Source organism: Mustela lutreola, chromosome 2 (assembly GCF_030435805.1).
Source record: "Mustela lutreola isolate mMusLut2 chromosome 2, mMusLut2.pri, whole genome shotgun sequence".
NCBI lineage: Eukaryota > Metazoa > Chordata > Mammalia > Carnivora > Mustelidae > Mustela > Mustela lutreola.
The window spans coordinates 9,103,173-9,127,914 of record NC_081291.1 but is presented as its reverse complement, the minus strand read 5'-3'; the positions used below and the strand labels follow the sequence as shown (position 1 = coordinate 9,127,914).

The 24,742-nt window shown below is 56.9% G+C and overlaps 1 protein-coding gene and 1 long non-coding RNA gene across 2 annotated transcripts in view; one reads left to right on the top strand and one right to left on the bottom strand.

Annotated features, from left to right (window-relative positions):
* Positions 1 to 24,742, bottom strand: part of NFIX (nuclear factor I X) — a 97,105-nt gene that overhangs the window by 71,761 nt on the left and 602 nt on the right. The gene's annotated exons all lie outside the window — the stretch shown is intronic.
* Positions 290 to 8,483, top strand: LOC131823607 (uncharacterized). Its single transcript, XR_009350608.1, has 3 exons — positions 290 to 1,056; positions 3,223 to 3,332; positions 7,095 to 8,483. It is a non-coding gene; the product is annotated as an uncharacterized LOC131823607 (long non-coding RNA).

The following is a 24,742-nucleotide window of genomic DNA, read 5'->3' as shown; positions in this document are numbered from 1 at the left end:
CTACCCCCCCCCAATTCAATTCCGAAGAAAGGGCCCAAATCCCTACGGAGGAGCAGGGTGCACCAGTGTGCAAAGAAACCCATACGAAAGGGAGACATCGAAGGCAGGAAACAGCAAAACGGAAAGGAAAGGGCTCTAGCTGGAAAAGCAGGACAACTTTGGGGAAACTGAGTCATGGGGAAGGGGCCTCCCTCCCAGCCAGGTGGGAGGGTGAGTCCCGGAGAGGGAGGCCTGGGGTGAGTGCCATCTCCATGGGGTTCTCTCTGCCAGGGGCTACAGAGCAGCCTGCTTCGGGCCTTGCAGAAGCTGTAAGGAGGAGACAGTTATTAAAAGAAGGGCAGAGACCTGGAACAGACAGGGAGAGGCTGATCCGGCTCGGAGCTGTCTCCACAGCTGCCCTCTCCCCAGGCGAGGCTCAGCCCTCAGCTGGCATGGGGAGGGGGAAGAAAGGTCACTGCTCACTCCTGCCCCTTCCTTCCCCATCTGAAACCCTGTGCTCCGTGGCCTTTATGCTGGCAGAAAGGTTCCCGGAAGAACACCTGGGGTGTGAAGCAGCCCTGGGCTGGTGCTGAGCCCTGACAAAGGGAAAGACGCCGGCCAGCACCTGGGACCCGGGTCTGGGCTCCAGGTCCTGAGCTGAGTGGTCTGAAGTGAGCTCACAGCTGACACCAAGAGAAACAGAGGTGAGCCAGCAGAAGGCAGGTGTCATTGCGGACAGGCCTCTTAGAGTAGCGTTCAATAATTAACATCATGTTAATAACCAGCTTCAGTCCAATTAGCCAAAGATGTTAACTGAGTGACATAAGATACCAAACCCGGCCTCTCTACCTTGAGAGAAGCACTCTTACTTTCTAGAGTGGAGATGAGATGGTAAAAACCAGAAGTGAGTTTATATTCAGCACATGGGTGTTTTTCTGGCATTCTGATTTATACTAAATATTAGACACCAAACAGAAAATGGCCAACACGGGCCTCCTGGAGGATTCTGGCATATTCCGTCTCACAGACCACGGAGCCGGCTAGAAGAGATGCGCTCAGCATGGGTTGTACACCTGGGTGAGTGGTGGGGAGATGGCGGATGGGAGGGTCCATGCGGAAGTTAAGGAAACCGGACTAGATCCTCGATTCACTCTGGGGATGGAGGGAAGGGTCAAAGGTCGGGGGAGTGGCACAGAGATAGGACAGAGAAGCGACCCAGGAGGACCAGTGGAGTTTCTCAATAGAGCCTCAGGGATCTACACAGAGCACAGTGCGCCCCCTCAAATGCTCCCTGAACAGGAGGAGCAACAGGCCCTTCCCAGGAGAGTAACACGGAAGGAGAACAATCGTCAATTGTCCTTCTCCTGCCAGTTGTCGTAACCTTGAAGGTGGGCAGAGTGGATTCCCAGGGAGCACTCTCCGCTCACCCTGTTCCCACAGGGGCCACTGTCTGGGGTGTGTGGGGGAGTTTTCTGGAAGAGAGGCCTGAGGCCAGGGTATTCCTAAGGCTTGGGAGGGAGGGGAGAAGGTCTCTCTCTCTTCTGTGGGCACACACAGAGAGGACTCACTCAGGTTCCATTAGAAACACTTGGTGTGCCCCTACCGCTGCAGCCTCCTCCTCCATGCCACTGGTGGTGGCTCTAGGCCCTGGACACGCCCCTCAGGAGCCCCAGACAAAAGGGGACTGTCCCCCTTTTGTTAAGAGAGTGCAGGCTCTGTTAGAAGATTACCTGTCCCAGACCCAGCCTCCTTCCCTTCTCCCCTCCCGCCTGGGTTGAGGGCTCAGAGGCTCTGCACCCTGCACGCGGACAAGAGCCAAGACACAAACCTTCAGACAATTCAAGGCTTCTCCAAGGGCTGAGTCACCCACAAGTGCAAGGGTTCAGGGGATGGAGGAAGCAAGGGGACAGGCAGGCCTCTGAGAAGGAGAGGGGAGGAGGGAAGAGAATGAGAGAAAAAAACCAGGGAGAGGGAGCCAGTGATATTGGTGACAGCAGGGAGCAAAGAAGAAAACCAAATACAAGGGGGGAAAAATAATGTAAAAGCAGACAAATTGAGGGGAAAGGTATTTTCTTCACTTAAAAGAAAAATCAAGAAGCCAGAGATAAGACTTTTAAAATTAACATGGGGTTTTTAGGTTGTGGAAAGGAATTTTTCTGCCTTTGGGAGAGAAAGGCCTCTTTTACTGTCAAGTATATAGAATATGATTTTTTTTTTTAAAGCAACAGTTTTCACTGAAACATTTCAGAAATACTCATGGCAGTTTCAGCCATCACTAGCAATAATGTGCCTCCAAAAGAAACAAACTGATCAGACCACAGAAAAAGAGGAAAAGAGCGAGTGAGCGAGAGAGAGAGAGAGAGAGAGAGAAAGAGGAAGAGAAAGAGAAGAAAGCCAAACCTGGAGAGAAAAAGCCAAGTTGGGCCCAAAACTGCAAAGAAAGAAAGGCAAAGATGGAGGGAGAGAAGACAGGACCAAAAAGGAAAAAGAAAAGAAAATTAAGAAAAGGAAAGGAAAGAAAGAAAAAAGAAAAAAAAAGAAGAGAAAAAAAAAAAGAAAACAAGGAACAAGGACAAAAGACAAGGGCTCTGGGTCAGGAGCAAAAAAGAATAGCTAGCTAAGGAAAATGACTGCTTCTATCACAAGAAAGTAAAATGTGTGGTTTTCCAAAACTCCGCAAAACAAATGAAGTCTTGTGGATTATTTAAGGGAAAATAGGAAAATTCATACAGAACTTCACTCAGTATCCAAAAGTCTTCAAGGAAACAAACTATTTTTCCCAGCTTGAGACAGGTTTTGAAAGCGACCATACCTGCCAACAGTGAAATGTCCAGAAGCGTAAGTTATATCTTTAAAGACAGGGCCACTGTTCCTTATGTTTACAAAAATCCTATTTGTCCACAAACTACTTGCTTTGAGACCCAGATTTATTCTCTCAGACGACCCTGGACACATGCTACACATATAAATATATATATATTTACGTATGTATGGCCATGCTCATTTGGATAACTATACACAGTGAGTGCAAATAAAACCTTCCTAGGACCAACCAGATATTTCAGTAACCATTTTACTACTGCCTATCTGCAGCCTGGGTGAAAAAAGAAGCAGGAAATTTTAAAAAGCCACAAATAGAGCCCTGATTACTCTGCCCAATTCTTGGGATTTTATAATTCATCCTTGGCCCCAACAGAAAGGGGTCAACTTTGTAACCCCAACATCTCCCCTCTTGTCCCACAGAAGAAGGGTCACAAGAAGGCAGGGAAGAAGGCAGTGTCCGGACTCTGGGGCAAAGGTGGAAAGAGAACTGTACGAAGCAAAAGGAAGGGGCCAGGCTGCTTATCCTAGAGGTAGGTGGGGCCTCCCCTCTCTGGGCAGGGGTGGGGGGAGGCGGGATGGGGCTCTGCAGCCAGAGTAAAATCATCCAAGAATCTGGAAATGCCAGGCATGGAAACCAGAAAATGCACATTGCGAGGAGGCTCACAGAATTTGGACAAAGCGGGTTTTTGGCTGACTTGGGCCTGTTTTCCTCTGCTCAGGAAAGGCAGCCCCACACGATTTTTCTAGCGTTCTCCGGCTTGCTGAATGGAACTGCCCCGCACCCCCATGCTGGGTCTAGGACACGGCCTGCATCAGAACCAGGCCGCACATTCCTCTCCTATAAATCCGCCTCCCTTTCCCTTCTTTTTCTCCTCCTGTCTACAAACTGGGAGCGGTGGCCTGGGATCGGGCCAACAGGCAGCCTCGTTCTGGCTCCAAACACTACCCTGCTCCAGGCACATCTCCCCTCACCCTCCTGGCACCAAATAAAATAGGGTAGGAATACAGGTCTTGGGAAGACCATCTATTCTCTTTAGTGCATCTGGGAATGGACTTTCATCCTCTACAGATACTAGAAAACAAAAACCCAAGTCCTTTAATTCACTATTTAGCTTGAAGCTTCCTTGTGTCACCAAATAGAAATAAAACCGGGAAGGCCAGAGCCCTGCCCTCCAGCTGGAGGGCTACGCGGGGATCCTCCTCCGCGGGGCGCACAAGGCAGAGGACTGCCACGGGCTCTGAGGGGCAAGAGCAGGGCAGAGCCTGAGTCTCACCCACCTGGTGCGACTGGAAAGTGTCACTCCACGATGGCCAAGGCCGCCTGGAGGAAGGAAGAACCCCACAAGCCAGCTTTACAACTTTCGGGGAGAACTGAAAATACTGACAAAAGCATGGCAAGGGGAAACCAGCCCGTGAAGATGAGGTCGGTGCGCGATCCGCCATTCCCAGTAAAAATATCCAGAGGGCCAGAGAGAAGGCTAGAGCGAATGGCAAAATGTTGACTGTTTGCCCGAGGTCAGCTGTAACCCCGGACCCCACAAAAGGCTTGGGGATCCTCCAGGGAAGGTGTTCCTCTCCCTCCCCTGCCCCTCTGAGACCCCTCTCGTGGGCTTCCCAGGCCCTCTTCAGGAGCTCCGTCCCGATCCGAAGGGACACCCCCCTGCTCTACCTAGTCCACTCCGCCTCCCCAACTCCCGGCCACAGGACAGAAGGCAGAAGGGCCGCGGCAAGAGGAGAGTTTCTCCGATCCCCCGTCTCCTCCACCGGGCTGCACTGCTCGCACCCTTGGCCCACAGAAAGCCTATTTCTTGCAGTTGCTGCGGCAACAGGCAGTGCCCAGAGCCGGGGGCAGAGAGCAGGGTGGCTAGGATAGAAACAGCCTGGGTTTTTCACTGCCTGAGGGCTCAGGGGAGCTGGGCTGGCCCTGTCTGGGCAAGCGGCTTCCCCAAAATGTACCATTTGAGGAGTTGGAAGGAAGACATTTTTCAATCCCTCAAAATGTGTTGCTCCCCCCAACTAATTTATTATCAGGATCATGGCCAAGAAAACTCGAGAATCCTCATTCCCCTGGTGGCTAGCCCCTGCGGAGGCTGGCACCAGGGTGCCGGGAGCTCAGGACCTGGCCACCCCTCGGCCACAATCCGTCCCTCTCCGGCTGGCTTTCTTTCTCACCCTCTCTCCCCCTCTGTGTCCTCCAGCTCCAACACAAACTGTTTGCACGGGAAGTCTCCCTCTATGACCCGATTCAGCACACACAAGAGAAAACTGTGGGCGACAGACCCAACGTCCTAACGAACTTGAGTTAATTAATGCTAAGGAAGAAAAGAGGCGCCCTCGCTCTGTTGAATCACGGTTCACTAGCCCTTTCAGTTTGCTGTGGGTGGAGGAAAAAAAAAAGAGGCTTTTTGGTTCAAATATTTTTGGGGGGCGAAGGGAAAACAAAAACACCGCAGAAGGGCCGTGGAGGGTGAAACTATAGTACCTGCCCAGAGGAGCAGAGGCGAGGGCAGCCGAGAGCGTTCTCCCCGAAGCTTCTGGCCTAAACAGTCCTGGGAAGGCCGAGAAGGGGAAAGAACAGGGAAGGGATTATCAACTAATAGACAGCCTGTTCAAATAGATTGCTCCAAAAATTATACTGTCATACTAGGAGAGACATATAGATATTTTTTTTTAAAGCCCAAACCCAACAACTCGATTTGAACAGACCCGTGAAGATGTTTTAACAGAGCAGAAAACCGAAATATGGATGGCATGCATACAAAAATTTAAGTGTGCAGAAAAAAAGAAGAGGTGGTAAGGGGGGGGGCAGGGTGAACAGCTGCAATTTTGCTTTCCAGATGTTGACAGCAAAATGTAATTGGCAAGTAACTTCTTCCTTACCACTTTTCATCCTTTGGTCCTGAGATGTTCAAAATCCTACAGCTAGACCTGAGTCTGCCGGCAGTTTCCTGGCACTCGGTACACGCACGGATGGGTCTGGAAGCCTCGTGGGCCACACGCCTGCGAGCTTTTTTATCAGCCCACTAATTTTTACAAGCCCTCCCACCATTCTTTAGCGGGAGACCTAAGCAAAGCCGGCTGGAGGATATTCTTATTTAAATCATCATTTATTATCATTATTATTTTGTTAGGGAAGGCCTTTTCTTTTGAGGCTGGGTCTTCCTTTTTTTTTTTTTTTTTTTTCTTTTTAAATAAACGTCTTAACTGAAATGCCTAAAAAGTAGAGAAGATCGCACACTTCTAAGCCTGGCGCTCGATACATTTTCACAAAGTGAACACACCTGTGTGACCCCACCCAGATTAAGAAATAGAACATTTTCAGCACCGCTGAACAGGACTTTAGCTTTTAACTTTAGAGTTCTCGGAGTTTCTAGGCCTTAGAAACAGCTCCTGCCCCCACCAGTAATGTCAAGTTCGAGCACCTATGTATACACATGTGTTAACAGAGCAGCATACGCTACTCATGTGACCAACAAACAAACAAACAAACAAACTGCGGTGAAGAGAAGCCCCTCAAATTCTGCAGCGGGGTTTCGTGCCTCTCTGTCTCTGTCTCTCTCTGTGCCTGCCCGGCTCTGATCCCATCAACAGGGCAACCAACTGTGCAGCGGGGTAACAGACCAGCCGGGCGTGTGTGTCGTGGACAAACAGGGCCCACCAAGCTGAAAGCCAAGAGTCATAGTGACCAAGGGGGAGTGAGAGACTCCCCGTGCACCCCGCCCTGAAGGCAGAGACCTGGGCCCTCAGGGGTGTGGAGCATAATGGGTGAAAAAGTGGCTCTGCAGAGCCAGGGATTCCCGGAGGGTAAATGAGCACCCCATCCAGGCAGGCTGCCCTCATTCCAGTCCCCAAAAGTCTATCAGGGAGAGGAGTGAGGGGTTCCTGGGGCAGAGCTGCCCTGGAAGGGAGGCCCAACCCTGCTGCATCTGCCTCCCCCTTTCCCTGGCTCCAGCCCCAGCTGGCTCCCCCCTCACTTTCACTCGCACTAAATTTACTTTATAATTTTAAAATTAAATTTTAAAAAAAGCAGGAAAGAGAAAGCACTGAAGGCAAAGTACCTCCCACAATATCTCTCCAAGGAGGGGGGGGGGGGTTCTGCTTATGTAAAAAGACAAAATGCAAGGGATCGCGGAAAAGTCTAAGCACCAAATAACAAGGAAAATAAAAGAGAAACACATTTAATTAAAAACACCTGAAGCAAATAAATAACTCCTTTGCAACTCGAAGCAGTGCCTGTGGGCACTAGTCCCTACCCCCATTTCTTGCTCACTTTTCCCTTTCCTTTCTCACAGGGAGCTGCGACTTCCCCAAGCACTACAGAAACCCCCTTTTCTGAGCCCATCCACCCCACAACTGGGGGAAGGGCCAGGGCAGCCACTTTGCATCCCACCAGCCCGAAGGAAACCTCCGAAGCCCTGATGAAGCGCCCTTTCCTCAATTCCCACATCTTCCCAAGCGATGCCCACCACTGGCCCTGTACTCCGCTCTCCGGCCTCAAACCTAGGCCCGGTAGGTGGTGGTAGCACTGTCCTGGGGCTGGACGCCAGGCCCAGCCCAAGTGGGCACTTCTCTCCCCTACCACGGGCTGCGGGGCTGCCAAGTTGGGCTCAAGGACCGAATTTTCACTTCCTATTGCGTATGGGGCCGAGAAGAAAGAACTGTTCAGCTTGATTTTAAAATATGACAAGGGATCTGAGCCCTCTCTAATCCTTCGATCTTTAGAAATACTTGATTCTTTTTTGTAGGGGGGAGTGCAGAGTAGGCATCAAGACTGCCTCTGAGACCCCCACACCCCCCACCCGGTTTGACTTTCCCACCAGCCCGCCGCCTGGGAAACGCGCCCTCGGCTGGCACAGGGGTACCAGAGCCCGGCTCCTTTCTTCCTTTCTTTCTTTTTTAAATCGCTCTAGCGCAAACCAGGCAGTGGGTCAGGGCCCAGAGGCGGGGGAGGGAAGAGGCGAGGGTTGTCTCTGAAAGAGGGGAAAAAAAGGAAAGCGAGGCTCCAACTCCAGGAGAAGAACGGCCGCCGCAAGTTTCCCGGCTTGTGCCAGTTTGGGGATTTGCGAATCAGACCGGAGCGGAGGGACAGGCGGGCGAGAAAAAAAAGCCCGCATTAAAACTAACCAGCTCTGCCTAAAAGCCCGCTTTTCACCCTTAAATAAGACAATGACGAGGGGAGAGAAGAGACGAGTTATTTCTCACTCTTTAATTATTCCAATGCTTAGCATTATTTAAAAAAAAAAAAAAAACCACACACATTAGCCAATGATACATTCTAACCCTCAACAAAGCTGGTATTTTTCTCTGATTACAGACTTTGCCGCGGCAAACCCGGGCTCCGACGACAGAGGCAGCGCCGAAGCGCGCTCCTAAATGAGACACAATTTTATTAAAATCATAATAATTCCTTGCATTTCTATAGTGCCTTTTCAGCAGTGGATACCCCAGGTGCCCATGCCCGGTTCTACGAGGGAACTGGCGACCAAAAACTCAGTCGTGAGGCAGGCGAGGCTCGCCAGCTCCACAGAGTGCCACCGGCATGTATTTCCTTCTTTTTTTAACAGCTCGTTTCCATCAGCCTCTGTCTCACGCTTAAAAAAAAAAAAAGAAAGTAACAAAACTCTTAAAATCTTAAAAATATATATATTTTTTTTTAAAGGAGGGAAAAGATGACCTGTAATATAAGGGGAGGAGGGAGCCAAGTGTGGTCTGGGAGCCTGGGGCCAGGGAGGTGCTGCTGGATGGGCCGCCTCTGGGTTCAGGGTGCAGGGTCAGCCGCTGCCCAGGTCACCTCCCCAGGCGCAGCTGGAGTAGGCTGAGTCATCTGCACATGGAAAAGTAAAAGGACCTAACACCACCAAAGCGCATTTAAGTAATTTGGACAATGAGAAGTCAGCGTTAATGACTGGTTTCCGATGGGCCGGTGGGAGGGCCCCCAGGGCACTTTCACTGAAGGCTGGGGTGCTGCTTGAGTTCCAGAGGGGCCGCTGGGTGACTTCCTCGGGACACCAGCCTTCTCCGACGGGTTAAGTCGGGCCCACTCTGCGCACGCGATCCTTTCCCGCTTTTCCATCCCTTACCCCCACAAGCCAGCCCACGTTGTGCTGCAGAATGGCTGGGAGAAATGGGAAAGGGGGGGACTTAGCACCCCAAATTCAAGAAGTCATCCGTGAGAGGAAAGGCAGTATTGACCGGAGGGGATCTGAGGGGAAATTTTTTTTTTTTTTGAACGTTGTTGGAGACTGCGCAACTCTCGCGGCCTGAAGGCAGGGGAGAGGGGAAGAGAAAGCACATTTTCTGCCACTTAGTCACATTTCTTCCCGGTGCCTGCTGGAGGCCAAACGCCCCCAAACCCAGCCAACCCTCGAAACAAACAAAAATCTCCCCTGCTAAATTTCCCCTCCCTTACTCCCACCCCCCCCCCCCAAAGGAGCAGCGGCTGGGAGAGAAATGGAAGGGAGGCCTGGGGTCAGGAGGCAGCGACGCGCGCACGATGAGGGGGGCAGAGAAGGGACCCTCTCCAGATTGGCGCCCTAAGGTTGCCTGCAGATTCTGGGGGCATTTCGCCCCAAAAGTCCTCCGCGCGACTAAAGAATTACAGGAATTATCAGCATCGCGCTCATTGCAAAGCCTTCGCGCGCGTTAGCCCCTGTCGGGGATCCGGATGGGCACGGAAGAGGGAACTTAAGCAAAGGCGGCCCACGGCCCCACCCGGAGCGCCCGCGGACCCGACGGGCCAAAACGCCGCCATTTGAGCCCCTTCTGGCGGCGGCCTCTGCTGCTGCAAATGGCGAGGGCCCCGGAACGCGAAGCCGGCAGGCCCTCGACGCCACGCGGGGTCACTTTGGGGTGGTCGCCGCGAGGGGTTAGGCCGTGCGCGGGTGGAAGGGAGCCCTGCCAGCTGGGCGCGGGGCAGGGGAGGCGAGGACCCCCGCAGGGACCCGGCCTGAGGCCCCGCAGAGGCGTCATTCTCCGCTCTACTCCTTCACACCTGTTCCCGGTCTCCCGTCACCTGCCCGCGGAGGCAGTGGTCCTCAGTCCTCGCTCAGCGCCTGGCGCGGTTCCGCCCAAGTGACCCAGCCGTCGTGCGCACAGGCGCACGGACTCTCGTTTGGTCGCATGACGACGACGACGGCTTCCCGCCTTTTTGCCTCTGCGCGCACGCGCACGCCCAACTTTGCGCCCGGCCAACGGTCCTCTGGTGCCCCAGGGCCGGGGTCATCCGCACCATCGACGGGTATGTTGTCCCTGTCGTTTCCACCCCGTGGTGTGCAGTGCAGGTGACAGTGACTGTCAGCACCCGTGTCCTGCCTGCCGCGTGGAAAGAACACAGCCCTCCCTCTGCCTGAGGCCAGGAGAAGGCCTCCCCCACGACCTCCATCCTCCTGTGCCCCCACCCCCATTCCCAGCGTGAGCTAATTGTAGCAGGTCCGGGAATGCCACGAGGATAAAGAACACCTTTTGCACCTGGCAAGGGGCATATGCATGTGCTGGGGCTAGTGCATGGCCCTGGGGGCAACTTTCTGCAGGGGTTTGCAAAGGCACATGATGGGATGCACCCACTTAAGGTGGGGGGTGCCAGATATCTTCTGGGTGATGTTGGGGCATCAAAGTGCTACCGTTGGGCACTGGGACCATCTAGGGAGTCCTGATACAACCCCTGCCCCACCTCTGCTCAGCAATGTACTTCTATTTTAAGATACCTCCCACCCCTCCAAAATGTACCCACTGGCTCCTGCGGTCCCTGGTGGGGTGTCCAAGGGGAATCTGCCTCTGCCCCAGGCGCACCTGAGGGGAAGGCCAGGAGGCCAGGGCAGGGTCTGAGCTACCAAGCTGGACTCAGGGGGGCAAATGGAAGTTTCGCCCGAGGAGGGGGCATTAAATGGCCTCCTTGTGGAGAGGAATTGTGGGCCGTCACTCAGGATTAATTTAAGCAGCAACAGCAAACACACACCAAAAAGCAACGTCTGGCCGCCAGCACCCACCCCCGCGATTGTGTTTCGGGGAGTGCTGCAGGATTTGTTGGTGTGGCCCGGCCTTTAAAAAACGTGGGGCGTCCACAGAGGGAGGGGGGAAGGCTGATGCTGCCTGGCCCCATGTCCCTGCTTGGTGAAAAAGGGTTTGCAGGTTTGGGACCAAGCCGAGTGGGGGGATGGTAAAAATCCAACTGCAAACGTGGAGCAGCAATGGGGAGAGGTTCTATGTAAACTATATATATAAAGTACAAATTTCCAATATATATATATGTCACATGCAGGGGTGCCACTGAGTAGCAGCTCTGGGGCTCTCGCCTTCACCCCAGGGACATTTGGGAAGGCGGGTGTTCTAAGAGAAATCCGGCAGGGCGGTGGGGGGAATTAGGCCTCCGCTTCCCGGTCTCCTCCCCCAACAACCTGAATGCCGCTTTGGAGCCAGGTGCCCTGGGCGGCCTGGCAGGTGTGCAGCTCACGTGAAACACACGCGTGTGCAGGCTGGGGAGGTGTGTACCTGCGTGGGCCTGGAGCCACGTGTGCGGGCATCAGCAGTCCTGTAGGCTTGCCGACTCAGTGGAGCCTAGCACACCCATGGGGGCACAGGGCAGTCAGTACCAGTGCTCAGAGCCAGGTCTGGGCAAAAGGCGGGGGAGAGCATGTGGTATGTGTGCGGGGTGTGTGTGTGTGTGTGTGTGTGTGAGGGAGACCCCATCTGATGTCGGGCAAGGGTGAGTTTATGGGCTTGTGTGCTCCTCGAAGTCTCACTAGGGGTTAGGCCTATGCGTGCATATGAACTGGTGGTGCCTGGGATCCCCCTGGGGGACCACGTCTAAGCCTCTGTGAGAGAGCCCGCCTGCATGGCCTGCTGGGTTGTCAGACACGGGCATTCGAGTGCCAGAGGGCAGCGGGATGCTGCCCCGGGGGGCCGCCCGCTTGGGTTTTCGAGCCCCCTAGGAGCAGCCATGTGTGCTGGGGCCACCGTTGAGGCCAGCAGAGCCTGGATGTAACCCCTGAGCAGGCCAGGGGGCAGGGCCAGCTGCCCAGCCAGCCTCAGCGGCGGGAAGTCACTGGAGGCGTGTTGGTTTTGGCCAACGCAGCTCAAACGGGGGAAGCCCCGGGGAGCAGCAGGGGTGGAACAAAGAAGGGGAAAGTGAGGGAAGCCGGCAGCAGGGGAGGAGGAGATTCGTCCTGGAATGCAGAGAGCCTTGGGGAGCAGGGGTGCTGGGCAGCCCTAGACTCTGGGCCCTGGCTTGGGGTGAGGGACGTCGCCAGTGCCCACAGCTGCCAACTTCCCACTCTCCCACTCATTCTCCCCCTCCCCCAGCCCATGGACTGAGACCCTGGCCCCAGTCAAATGATCCCGCACCGGGAATCCTGCAACCCCATGCGCGGGTGAGGAGCCAAATAGCATTTGGGGTGGAGAGCAGGGCTCAAATTTCCGCAGCAGAGGGCAGACAGTTTGAGGCCCCTTCCCTGTTTCTTGGCTGGACTGCTTAGAACCTCAGTTCTGCCCATCCGGGGAATGGGAAGGGAACTCCCACAGGGAGGGCCAAGAGGGGGAGTCTCCGCTGAATAGGAGTGAGTTGAAAAGTAGGGTGACCTGTTTAAGCCTTGCTTGCCCCTGGGGGCCTGACTGAGTAATTTCTCCCTCCCCCACTTCCAGCCCCATGACCTTGGCACTTGACCTTGTGGCCTCTGTTGCCTCATCTGTAAAACAGGTTACTCATACCTGCCTCACATTGGGAGGGTTACAGGAGGTCATGTGCGCGCACATGCGCACACACACACACAAGCACACACGCGCACGCGCGCGCACACACACACACTCCGCCTGCTGCCCAGGCATAACTGCTGTGGAGTTGGTAGCTGTTATTTTTATTGTGAGGAGTCTATGGCTGTGACAAGCTGTGACGCTTGGTGTGATCGCGTGAGGCTGGCTGTGCGTGCGACTGTGCCGCTGTGTGTGTGTGCGTGTGTGTGACAGGTTGTGTGTGAGACTGTGCGTGGACGACAGATTGTGCCGGTGTGCGCACTGCCTGTGACAGGCTGTCACTGCGCGACAGACTGCGGGTGGCGGGGTGTTGCGGGTACCGACTGTGAGTGGAGATGAGGCGGTGTGTGGGGCTGGGGCTGGGGGACTCCCGAAAACCTCCCTCAGTGAGGCTCTGGCTGACAGTGGAAGGGGGAGGCTCTCAGGGTCCAGTGGCCCCTCAGGCCTTGACCTTTCTGTCGTGTCCAGTGGGACTCCACTTGCTTGCAAACCTTAGTAGGTGACCGGTCAGAGGGGCCCTATGATAAAGCTGCCCCTGCACCCGCTATTGTCAACTCAGGTCCCCCGGCCCCCCCGCTTCTTGCTTGAGTTCGGAAGACCCCGGGATTGGTCATCAGGGATCTCGGGGTGTGAAGGACCCCAGGTCTGGCTGGCTTCAGTGGGGGGCCTACACCCCAAGCCTATTTCCCACACTTTCCCTGAGCTCCAGGCCTGGACAGGGATGGTGGAGACCAAGAGAAAGGAGGGATATGGGGAAAGCTCCAGAAAAGCCAGGGGGAAAAATGGAGGGAGAAGGTGAGAAGACCGGAGACTTGCCTGGGACCTGGAGAACCTGGAGCTGCTTGAGGCTGGGGCCTCCAGTCGGGCTGGACACACATCAGGTTGTGTGGGTGGGAGGTCAGGACTGGCAGAAACACCCACTGATGCGGAAGGGCACTGTGTCCCAGGTTCCGCGCTCAGACCCCTGATCTTAGGGACGCTACATATCAACCCAGCCAGAGGGGGAGAAAAGCCGGGGATTCTCCTAATTTGTGTGGGATTCTATTTCTTTTACCACCCCGGCCCACCTCTTCCCTTTACAGCTGGGGAAACTGAGGCTGAGTGAGGGGAAGGGACTTGCCCGAGCACCAGCTTGCGCCCAGGAGACCTGAGGATAGAGGACTTCGGGTTTGGAGAAACCTCGCGGCTGGAAAAATCCCAGGCCCTGTGGGCTGGGGGCAGCCCCCTGTGAACCCCGCCCGCCTCCTGGTGTGTCAGGATGTGTAGGTTTTGTGCGTGATGGCATGGGCTGTGGTCCACGGCTGTCGTGTGTCTGGTGTGCAAGCCACAGAATGATGTATGTGTCCCTCTGTCGGTACGGGCCTCTGTGCGTCTGTGTGTCCATTCAGGGCCAGCCCCTGCCACAGAGTGGGGAGAGGCATCGAAGCAGCCCCCCCCCCCGAAAGTGTGTCTTTGATACTTGCAGCCTCGGCAGCGAAAAACAAGTTTCCACAGGGCCGCCTTGGGCTGAGGCCAGGCCGTCCTCAAATAACATTTGAAGTTACTTAGCAAACTTTGTTTAGTGCCGAGAGAGGCAGAGAGGCCCGGGCAGCGGGCTTGGGGTGGGGTGGGGGGAGTAAACCGGTTCCTCCGAAGTCCCTTGCCCCTCTTGGGGCACGAGTGCCCAACATGGGGCTTAGTTCCCCTCCCCAAAGCTCCAGAGAGAAGGAGCAGGAATCCTGAAGGCCCCGGGCGACCCGGGGGGTGGGGGGAAGATCTGGGCACCCCACAGAGAAAAGCCTTGCTTTTGCCAGTCCAGGCCCTGGACTTTGGCAAGAATGCCCACCCTGGTCTCCGGGTGGCCCAGAGACTGATTGTCCCTGGGTCTGGTTAGAAATGGAAGGGTCTACACTCTTCTGTGCTGCCCCCTTTCCAGAGCCCAGCTCTGCCAGCCTTGAGGCAGGTTGTACAAGCTGGCTCAGGGCCTGTGTCCCCCTCCAGACATGCATACACACACACACACACACACACGCACGCACGCACGCACGCACCCAGAAAGCCCCTGGTGCCCACAGAGCCAGCCTTCCCAAACCCTCATTTCCAGGGTCCTGGCCCCAGGCAGCAGAGAAGGCCTGAGAGCCAGCAATGGCGGGTTTGGAAGTGAGGTTGGTGCCTATGGGAGGGGGAGGAGGAGGAGATGCCAAAAATGGTGAGCCATTACAGGCAAGCAAGCAAGCAAGGGAAGAAACGAGCAGGGAAGATGGAAGCCAGGCGGGCATCCTTGCGGAGCTCTGGGCTGCAAAAGGGGAGCGAGAAAAGCAGTCTTGGGCCTTCCGGGGAGCAGGCATGGGGGGACAAGCCCCAGGTGGCACGGGACAGGCAGGGGGCCGGGAGGCGCCCAACGCTCCCCCACCCCCACCCCAAGCTTTGAAATGGAGACTGGCAGCAGCAGCCGCTGGGCTCTGCCCGGGCATGGGGTGGGGGTGGCGGGCGGGCAGGGCGCCAAGCCAAATGCCACCAGGCTGGGCACGGTGGTTGCCAGCCGGCAGCGCTGACCCCACCAGCCCCAGCCCAGAGCCCTCACATCTAGAACTTTGGGGGTGGAGGAATATGGGGGTCCCGCAGAAATCAAGAGGTCCAACGGACAAAGCCAGGTCCCCTCGAGCCCGTGGGCAGGTCCCCAAGACCCTACAAAGATGGCGCAGCCTGGCACTGCCAAAGTGACGGGCTGGGGTAAAAATAAACTGGGCCCGCCCCGGGGGAGCTAAATCGAGGGGCCCAGGTGGAAGTGCCACTCCGGGCCACCAGCTGCCCCTGCCCCACCCCCAGCTCAGAGCAGCAGGGCAGGGCTGAGAACACCGGGTGCCCATCGAGGCCCAATTTCTGTACAGGAGAAACCCCAGCCATCTTGTCTCCCCGTCTTGGGCGGGCAGCATACGGTATATCCACAAACACGGATAATGGATGATCTCAGGCTGCACCAACAACAGGCCACGCACGGAGGCAGGCGGTGGGGGCAACCAGGTTAAGCCTCATACCCTTGACCTCCGGACTGCCCCCTCTCGAGAGGGAAAAGGGCCTGTGAGGCCATGCTTGAGCTGTGGTAGAGCTACGCTGAGTGGCAGGTCAGCGACAGGCCACGATGCCTCTCAGACCGCCTCTGCTAAAACAGCAGCTGCCCAGCTCTTCCGAGGGCCCTACCTGTCCTCCTCCTCGCGCCTATCACTGTCTCAAGGACTGGACACTCCCTTGTTTTTCAGGTTCACTGTCTGCCCTCCCACCGGGGCTGGCACCTCTGCTGATTTTGCTCTCTGCTGAGCCCCCAGGGCCTAGAACAGGGCCTGGCACCGGGGAGGTGCTGAGTAGATATTTGTTGAAGGAATGCACAGGCCCCCAGCAGCACCCCCAGCACTCGGGCTCCAGCTGGGTGCCCAGCAAGGTGTGGGAGAAGACATCACGCCCCGTCGGGGGAGTGAAGGCAAGCCGGGCCAGTGGTGGTGCAGAGTGGGTGAGCCGACCACCCACTCTCATTCTGAGTCCTGGAAGGAAGAAGATCTGAAGGTCAGGGTGGTAAGGAGGGTTCCAGTGCTGACAGCTGGGGCAAGCTTCACATGGTGGGGGTGGGGGTGGGGAATGTACAGGCTCACTCTGAAATTTGGTAAAGGCCAGAAAAGAAGCTGCGATTCTGTCCCCATCAGGAGGATTTGGAGTGGTGGCAATCAGAGAAGAGGCTCAGGCTCTATCACCTCCGAGCCCTTGACCCTGGCGCTAGATATCTCTTCTCTTAGCTTCTCATCTATAAAACCAAGCACTTACTTCGCATTAAGCACTACTTTAAAGCACTTCCTATAAGCCAACTCCTGTCATCCTTACCATAACCCTATGAGAGGAAACTAGAGGCACAGAGAGGTTCAGTGAGTTGCCCAAGGTCACACAGCTAATGAATGAACCAGGATTCAAACCCAGGAAGTTGGCTCAGAGCCCCCGCTCTCCTAATAACGTCCAAGTGTCCCAAATGCCAACAGTGCCAAACTGAAGAAACCCTGCCTTATTATACTGTCATCCGCACACAGAGTAGCGCACACACAGCCACAGCTAACCCCTGCCACGCCTGCCTCACATGGAAGGATTCTGGGGACAAGCTGGGAAGGCACTTAGCACAGGGTACAACACAGCAAGCATACAGCACGCTTTAGCTATCACTACAGTTTTTAGGACATCTCATTATAATCCCATAAAATGCTTTCTCCCTGTGCGAATCTGCCAGCCCTCGCTTTTCTTTCTCCAGAGTCAGAAATGAAGAGTCCATGGCCAGAGGATTAAGGAGACAGCCTCACGGAGGACAAGAGTTTCAGAAATTAGCCTCGCCTCCCTCCCGGACTGTCTTGATGGCTTCCAGAAGCAGGACAGTTAGAGTGGGGCCGCTGGGCCAGAGGACTGGGGTGTCTTGGGCCAGCCCAGGCATGTGGGTTCGCACGCTTCTTCCCCTCAGGTGTGACAAACCAGCACAGGGATTCAGAGTCCCAAATTCTATCTGGAGAGGTCAAGGTAGTGGAATTAGAGGCTCAAAGACAGCCAGAGGGCAGGCAGGCAGAGGGGAGGCCCGAGGAGGGCAGGTTCCAGCGCTCAGCCACCATTTCCAAACAGAGCCAGGTGTAACCCCGGCGTGAACGCCTGTGTGGTTGTGATGCTCATCCACACGCACTGGGGCAACTCCGGACTGTAACTCCACACCGTCTGTGCCTGGGCTTATGTATGGGGATGAGGTCGCATTTGTGACAACACCTGGGTCCTGACGAGCAAGACTGTGTGTGCGGCACTGACAGCATCTTGTCCGTGTGTGTGTGCACACACACATGCACCTGCGTGTGTGATGAGTATCCATTGTGCCCATGTGTGTGTCTGAGAGGATTCGGGCTGAATGTCGCCGCTTCAGCACTGTTGACATCAGGGGACTGGATCACCGTTGGTGGTGGGGGGGGCGTCTCGTGCGCTGGAGCGGGCGGGACAGAGTCCCTGGCTTCCCCTCGGAAGGTGCCAGTAGCCAGCTCCCCTCCAAGTGTGATGACCAAATATGTTCCCAGACATTGCCAAGCGTGTGTGTATCGCTGTGTGTCTGTGAGTGTGTGGCTGTGTGCATGTGCTCCTCTGTGATGGTGGGCGGGAGTGCATCCGTGCTCGTGTGTATGTTTCTGGGAGTCTGACAGTGTTAATTCGTGCACGTGCCATGTGCTTCTCGCCGAGTGTCTGTGGGTCCGTGCGACACTCCGTGGTCCTGTGTGTTGGGCCACAGCGAGGCATGTGTCTGTGCTGTGCAGCTCGTGGCCTGTGATTGAAGGACCCCGTGTACCCATGTGCACGTCCCCGCAAAGGTAGCCCACGCTGACGTGTTCGGGTGGGGCGGGCATCTCTAGGTGTTTGTGTGGAAAGGCAAGTCCCTTTGTGTGGGGCCGCCCGTGTCTGTGCGCTCCTGATTTAGGAAGGTGTGCTATGCCCGCACGTGCCGGTGACAGTGTACGACTTTGTGTGAGACGGACCCAGAATAAACCCCTAAGATGATTCTGCAGAAGCCAGTATGGGGGTGAAATCTCCGGATGCTTTGCCCCCCACCCCTTGGTCCCAACTGTCCCGGGACTGAGAGCCGCTTCCCCAGGCCAAGGGGGTAGGGTGCACCTCTGAGTTGCCCCTTTTTCCGTCTTGGCTCCCACAGATTCAGGTGGGGACGGACCCCTGCCCATGCCCGATCTGTGCCAGGGAGGCTGGCACAGAGCTTTCTGCCGAGGGGGGCAGGGTCCTCAGCAGTGATGGTGGCACTGCCCCCTGCCCACTGCTGGCTACCACCCCCAGCTCCCCTCAGGGTGGGGCCCCAGTAGGGGGAAAGCTCCCCAGTGCAACCCTGGCTTCCGATTGGCTACGGATCGCCGCAGTGCCCGCCACCCGCCTCCCCCCTCCCCGGCTGGCGCAGCCACATCGGTAGTGGTGGCAAACACAGCTCCGAGTTCTGGGCACAGCTGCGCCTCACAGAGGCCTGCCAGCCCCACCAGAAGCCAGACACCCCAGCTCCATGCCCCCGACCCCTCCCCACCTGCCCGCCCGGCCAGCCAGGCAGCACGGTCACCCTGGCTGCTGGCCCCCCTCAGGCTGCCAGGCCCCCTCCACCCAGCCCCCTCACCCATCAGGCCTGTGCCCCTTTGGCCAAGCCCACTTGGGGGGCCCAGGCCCCTACACACGGCCACTCCCGCTCTCGGAGGGGCTCCTCAGGAGGGGGGAGGCGGCGAGGAGGGGGGGCAGGGAAGGGGGGAGCTAGCCCTTCTTTTAGTGAACGCGCCCAGAGCTGGAGCCAAAAATCGAGGAGGAGAGATATTCAGACGGAGCCAAGACGCGTTTGGCAGGAGGAGAGAGAGAGGGAGAGAGGGAGCGGGAGGAGGGGAGGAGAGAGGGAGGAAAGAGAGAGAGAGAGAGGAGAGAAAGAGAGAGAAAGAAGGGGGGCCTCGGTTTCCAAATCTGAGCTCTCAGAGCCTCGGAGGGACAGCGGGTGGCATGGGAGGTGTGGGACCCAGGGCAGGCTTGATGGCGGGGGCAGCGGGGGCGGAGGGCTCAGGCCCACAGAGACAGCCGGACACCCCAGCTGGCCAGGCCAGGACGGACATAGGCAGAAGCCAAGATCAATGCGCACCCGGCAGACAGAGGGAGGCCTGTGGGCGGCCCAAACACACACCCGCACCTCGCCACACAACGGGCTTCTGTCCATGCCGGGCCAGGGGCACGGGCGGGGCCCACAGCGGGGCCACCGCGGCTGCCCGACCTCATGGGAAGCCATGGAGAGGCCGGCCTGCTCCCAGCCGCTAGCCTGGCCGCCATAGCAGGCATTTCACACGCTGCCAGGAAGCCAAAGGGGGCCAAGGAGAGGCGGCCCTCGTGGTGAGATACGCTTTGGTGGCCACAGGGACAAGCCCAGCACGCAAAATGCCACAGGCAGGTGACACCCGGAGACCCAGGCATTGATACGTTCGCCAACATAGGTCGACGTGCATGGGAAGCCACACCAATACAACCTTGGCTGTGACCGTCAGACAGCCAGAGAATACACTTAGTGGCACACTGACATGCTACAGGGGCACCATGACACAAAGACGACACTAGGCACCCGATAAACACAGGGACACGCACCCGCAACTCTATGGTTCCCAGATACGGAGAGATGGAGCTTGGGAAGACCCCTGGAGACACAGGCAGGCGGCACCCAATTACGGACTCTTGGAGACCTGGAGAAACTGGCAGACGGACCCTTGCTGACGCTTGCGCCACATGGCCACCTACAGCAAAATGGTGGCTCTCAAGCCCGACACACCAGTGAACACACGCAGATCCAGAAGAAGCCAGTTAGCCATTCATGGCCCTCCTCCTGGCTCCTTTGCCTCCACATCTGGGGCTTCGGGGATGGGAAAATGAATACACACCCTTCTTTCCCCTACCCCAGCTCAGTGGGCGGGGCGGGGGGGTGCAGGAGCCCATCCTCTGCACTTTGTTGGAGGAAAACACAGGTGTCTATGCATCCTCTGCCTCTCTTGGTCCAGCTGGAGGGAAGTGAGAGACCCCAAATTTGTGCTTCAAGGGCAGATATAACAAGGACCAAGATGAGAAAAAAAAAAAAAAAAAAGGCCAGGCTCCCAGCAGGTTGCAGATGGAAGCCAGCGATCAGACACTCGCTACCAGGGGAGTTACACTGGCGGCCACAGCTGTGTGCCCATCCCCTATGCACACCGCCAGTGGCTGCCTGACCCTGCCAGGTGCCCCACATAGGATCCCCCATATGCGTCCTAGCCCTATGGTGGACTCAGGTGATACCACTCATGTCCAAATGCAGAAGCAGCTCTGGAGCCATGCAGACGTCCCTGAAGTCATCAAGACCCACCCCCAACTCCAGGCTCTTTGCCCCTCTCACGTTTGGATGCTCCTACATGCTCCAGAACAAGGCCTCAGAGCCCAGCCTCAAAGTGGGCCTGGTTGAGGCTAGGGTCGAGACTAGGGAAAGGGTCAGGGTAACCAGTGGCCCCCAAAAAGGTATCTGGTCCCTGCGGGGCATTACAGGGCTCGTCCCTCCCTTCCTGTCCCCTGCCCACCCCTAACATCCCCTCTCCCTGCTTGAACCCCTGCTGCCCTCTGCCTGGCTGATAGGACTCCACCCAAGGGAAAGAGCTGGGCCATGAACCGGCTTCCCTCCTCCCAAACTCGTTTCTGGCTTCCTCCTCCAGGCAGTCTTCTAGAACTTCTATGGTTGGGAGGTGCTCCTCCCTGCCTTCCACCCGCCTAGAAGTACTCTTCCCTCAGTTGGGAAGGCCTAGGGGAAACCTAATGATGATAACCAAGATGACAAGTCATTCCATTTCCTGAACATGTGCTACAGGCCAGGCTCTGCGCTAAAGCCTAATCACAGTCCAAGAGTTAGGGGCTCTTATTACCCATTCTACGGACCAGGAAAATCTGCAGTTCAAGTCACAGGATTAGAAGATGTAGACCCAGAGTTCAAACCCTGTGCCATCTAACAACAAAGCCCAATTCTTGACTTCTGCACCCACAGCCTCCATCGGGGACCCTTGAAGCCTCACAAGACATTCCTGGCTCAGCAAAAACCCTTGACTCCAGCACCCAGCAAGAAGAGAGCATCCTGCCCGCCCCCCACCATTAACCCAGCAGAGCCCTTGGCCCCAAGCATGGCCTGCCTGGTCCAGCCTCAAAACATCGGAGTCCAAGCTAGCCCCCAGCACGGCCTGCCCCATCCCCGCTCATGCCTACACACACCTCCTATCCCAGAAGCGGGCATGAAGCAGGTAGGGCCAGAGCCAGGGGGAAAAGGCCCCATTAAAAGGGGGCGCTACACTGTGCCAGGACAGGGAGCAATAGCATTGTGGGGACAGAAACGTGGCCACGGTGCCCCAAGGAGAGAGCTGAGTTGGGGGCATCGGGGAGGCCCCAGCCCACAGCCCCTGCCCTGGAAGGATTGTGTGTGCGGCTTCACAAAAACAGGGGTGTGTGAACATTCTGCTGCTCACGTGGCTGTGTGGCCCGAAATGTCTCCTCTGTGCACGGGTCCGTGCACACCCAGGTGAGCCAAGAGGGTTACGTCTTATATAAAAGCATGTGTCGGGGCGCCTGGGTGGCTCAGTGGGTTAAAGCCTCTGCCTTCGGCTCAGGTCATGATCCCGGGGTCCTGGGATCGAGCCCCACATCGGGCTCTCTGCTCCGCAGGGAGCCTGCTTCCTCCTTTCTCTCTGCCTGCCTCTCTGCCTGCCTGTGATCTCTGTCTGTTAAATAAATAAAATCTTTAAAAAAAAAAAAAAAAAAAAAAAAAAAAAAAAAAAAAAAAAAAAAAAAAAAAAAAAAAAAAAAAAAAAAAAATAAAAGCATGTGTCTGTCCATCTATCTGTCCTTGAGTCTGTGTGAGCAAGCGCAGGGGTGAACACACACTTGAGTCGGCGTGTATCCGAGTGTATCCGGGAGATATGGCTGTGTCTTCGTAAGCCTATGTCGATACACATATCCCATCTCAAGGGGGGCGCGCCTGTGTGTTTGTGTGTGTGTGTTGGGGGTGGGAGCGAACACAGGTCCACCGTTTCCTGTGTCTGCAGGCTCCTCCATGGCCGTGTGTCTGGATGATCAGCCTGAGCGGGTCATTCATGTCCCCATTTTGGGGGTGGCGGTGATGTAATGTATGTCCTCATTCTAGTGTGTGTCTGTTTGCTGGGGAAGGGGTCCCATCCATCCACCCCCTCCTGTCTGCCAAGGACTCAGGCCTAGGGCCGCAGTGGGCTCAAGCAGCGCCAGCAAGCGCCCCGCCCAGCCGCCCTGGATTTCGATGCTTTTTCCAGAAGGAGATTCCCCCCCCAACCCCCCGCCCTTCCCCCTCGCCCACAGTGCCTTTCCCCGCCAGGGCCCCGCTGCTCCAAGCTCGTTCCTGCTCAATCATTTATTGACTTTAAAATCGAAGCCAATTCTGGTTTGAAAAAAAGGGGGAGAGAGAGCGAGAGAGCGAGAGAGAGAGAGAGGCCAGAGAGAAAGAGAGAGTCCGAGACTCATGGCGGGGGGTGGGGGGAAGCAGAGATGGGGACAGAACCAAAGTCAGAGACAGAGACAGGGAGAGACAGGGACAGTCAGAGATATGGAAGGACAGAGGCTAAGAAAGAGAGACAGAGAAAGAGAGAGAGACAGAAAAGGGGCAGAGCAAACAGATATAGAGACAGAGACAGAGAAAAAGACAGAGACTGGCTGGGCAAATTACGGAAGCAGAAAGATTTGTAAAAACAGAGACTCTGGATCCAAGAGATGTGACTGTCGGGAGGGGTAGACAGACCCTGCTGACCAGCTGACAGCCGCCGCCTGCTCGGAGCTGAAAGGTGCCACCCAGAGAGACCATGCGCCCCTTCCTCCCCATCCACCTTGACACACTCAGGCCTGTGACACAGAGCTGAGCCCTTGCTCTGGGGTGTCACAGACTCAAGCCTTGGTCATGCCCCTGAGTCCGGTTGCTACCCCAGACCCTTCCTGGTCTTATCACCAGTGGACTGGCTGGCATTTTCTTTCCCAGGGTACCAAGTCTTACCCAGGGCTCAGGGGGCAGGCCAGGCTGCTGGGCGGGTAGCTGGTGGGGAAGGGGCGACTCAAGCATGGGGTCTTGACCCCACTAGGCCCCCGAAACACCAGCACGTAGTCCAGCCAAGCATAGCCCCAAAGGCAGCCACAGCTCAGACCCCGCTGGGTGGGCAGGGTTGTCATGGGACCCAAGATAGAGTGATTGGTCCATCAGAGGCATAGATTGGGGGGGGGGGGGGTCCCCCAGGCTGCCACAGTGGCCAGAGTGCCTGCTTACACCTCCATGCATACTGTGATACATACATGTACCTTTGTATCCTCACCAACACTCACACCCAGTTTTGCACAGGAAAATCTGCTCCCTGGGCCACACACATGTCGGTACCATGCAGGCCTGCCCCCCCCCCCCCGCCAACTCATAGAAGCCACATGCAGACCCCAAGATTGACACACACATACGCACTTGTATCTGTGGATCTAGGAGTGTGGTGCGGCCACGGCTGACATACAACCCCGACCAACTCGCTCGCCCCTCGCCACCCTCTGCCACCTGGTAGCAGCCGTATTCACTTGGACTCCCACTCCCATCTGTGGGCACACTTGGCAGAAGGCTGGCAGGACTTAGGCTGGGCAGAGGAGACAATTAGGACCCCAGGCCTGGCCTAAAGATTCTCCTTACACACGCAGGCCCTACTGGCAAGCAGGGCTAGGCAGTCCCCAGGTGTCCCCTCTTCTGAGTCCGCAATGCCCAGCAGTAGCCTGGCCCCCCGCAGGCAGCACTGCCAGGGCCACTGTGGGGCTCTGGACAGTTCTTGTGCCCTCTCAGAGCCTGGGTATCATGGCCCAGGGAAGGTGGAGTGCCAGGGCAGGCATCCCCCGCGCTTTTGCCGCCGCTGAGCGCCGCTCCGGGAAGTTCGCTGGAGGCGGGACGCGCTCTGCTCGCGCAGCGCGCCAAGGTCGGCTCTGTTGTGCCCGTGGCTGACCCGACGGCGTGGCCGCAGCACGGTCGGCGGCATCCACGGCTGTCTCCCGCCCCTCCCGCCTCCGGGCGGCGGGACGGGATTCCCCCGGCCCGCCCGGTCCACCGCGCCGCAGCCAGGGTAGCTGGGGCCGGAAAGTTTGCGCCGAGGAAAGTTTGGGGCGGTGGGGGGGCCGCGGCTGCGACGTCCAGGGTCGGCCGAGAGGCGCGGCCCCGGCTGGCAGCGCGCCCGTCCCTCCCTCCCCTCCCCTAACCCTCCGAAATTTGGGAGCCCCGCCATTTTCTTAGCCCCGCTCCCATGTGAGGCCTGAACAAAGACTTTGGGGCGACGCCCGGGCCGCTCGGCCGGCCCCGGGCACCCCGGCTGCACGCAGGGGCCGCCGCCACGCATACCGGCCGCTGCCACCCTCGGAAAAGCTGCGCCCGCCCCACAGAGCGCCGCGGGACCCAGTCCCAGCTCCGAGCCCTCGGGACCACCCCCTGCCACTCTGTCACCCCTGCAACCACTGCCAGTGGCCACGCTGCCCGGGTGCACGCCACAGTCGCCCACCGGGTCGGCGGGAGTCCACCGCACCCCAGTCGAGCGCGCGCGCACACGCACGCACCACACACACACACACACATACACACACACGCACTCCCGCTCCT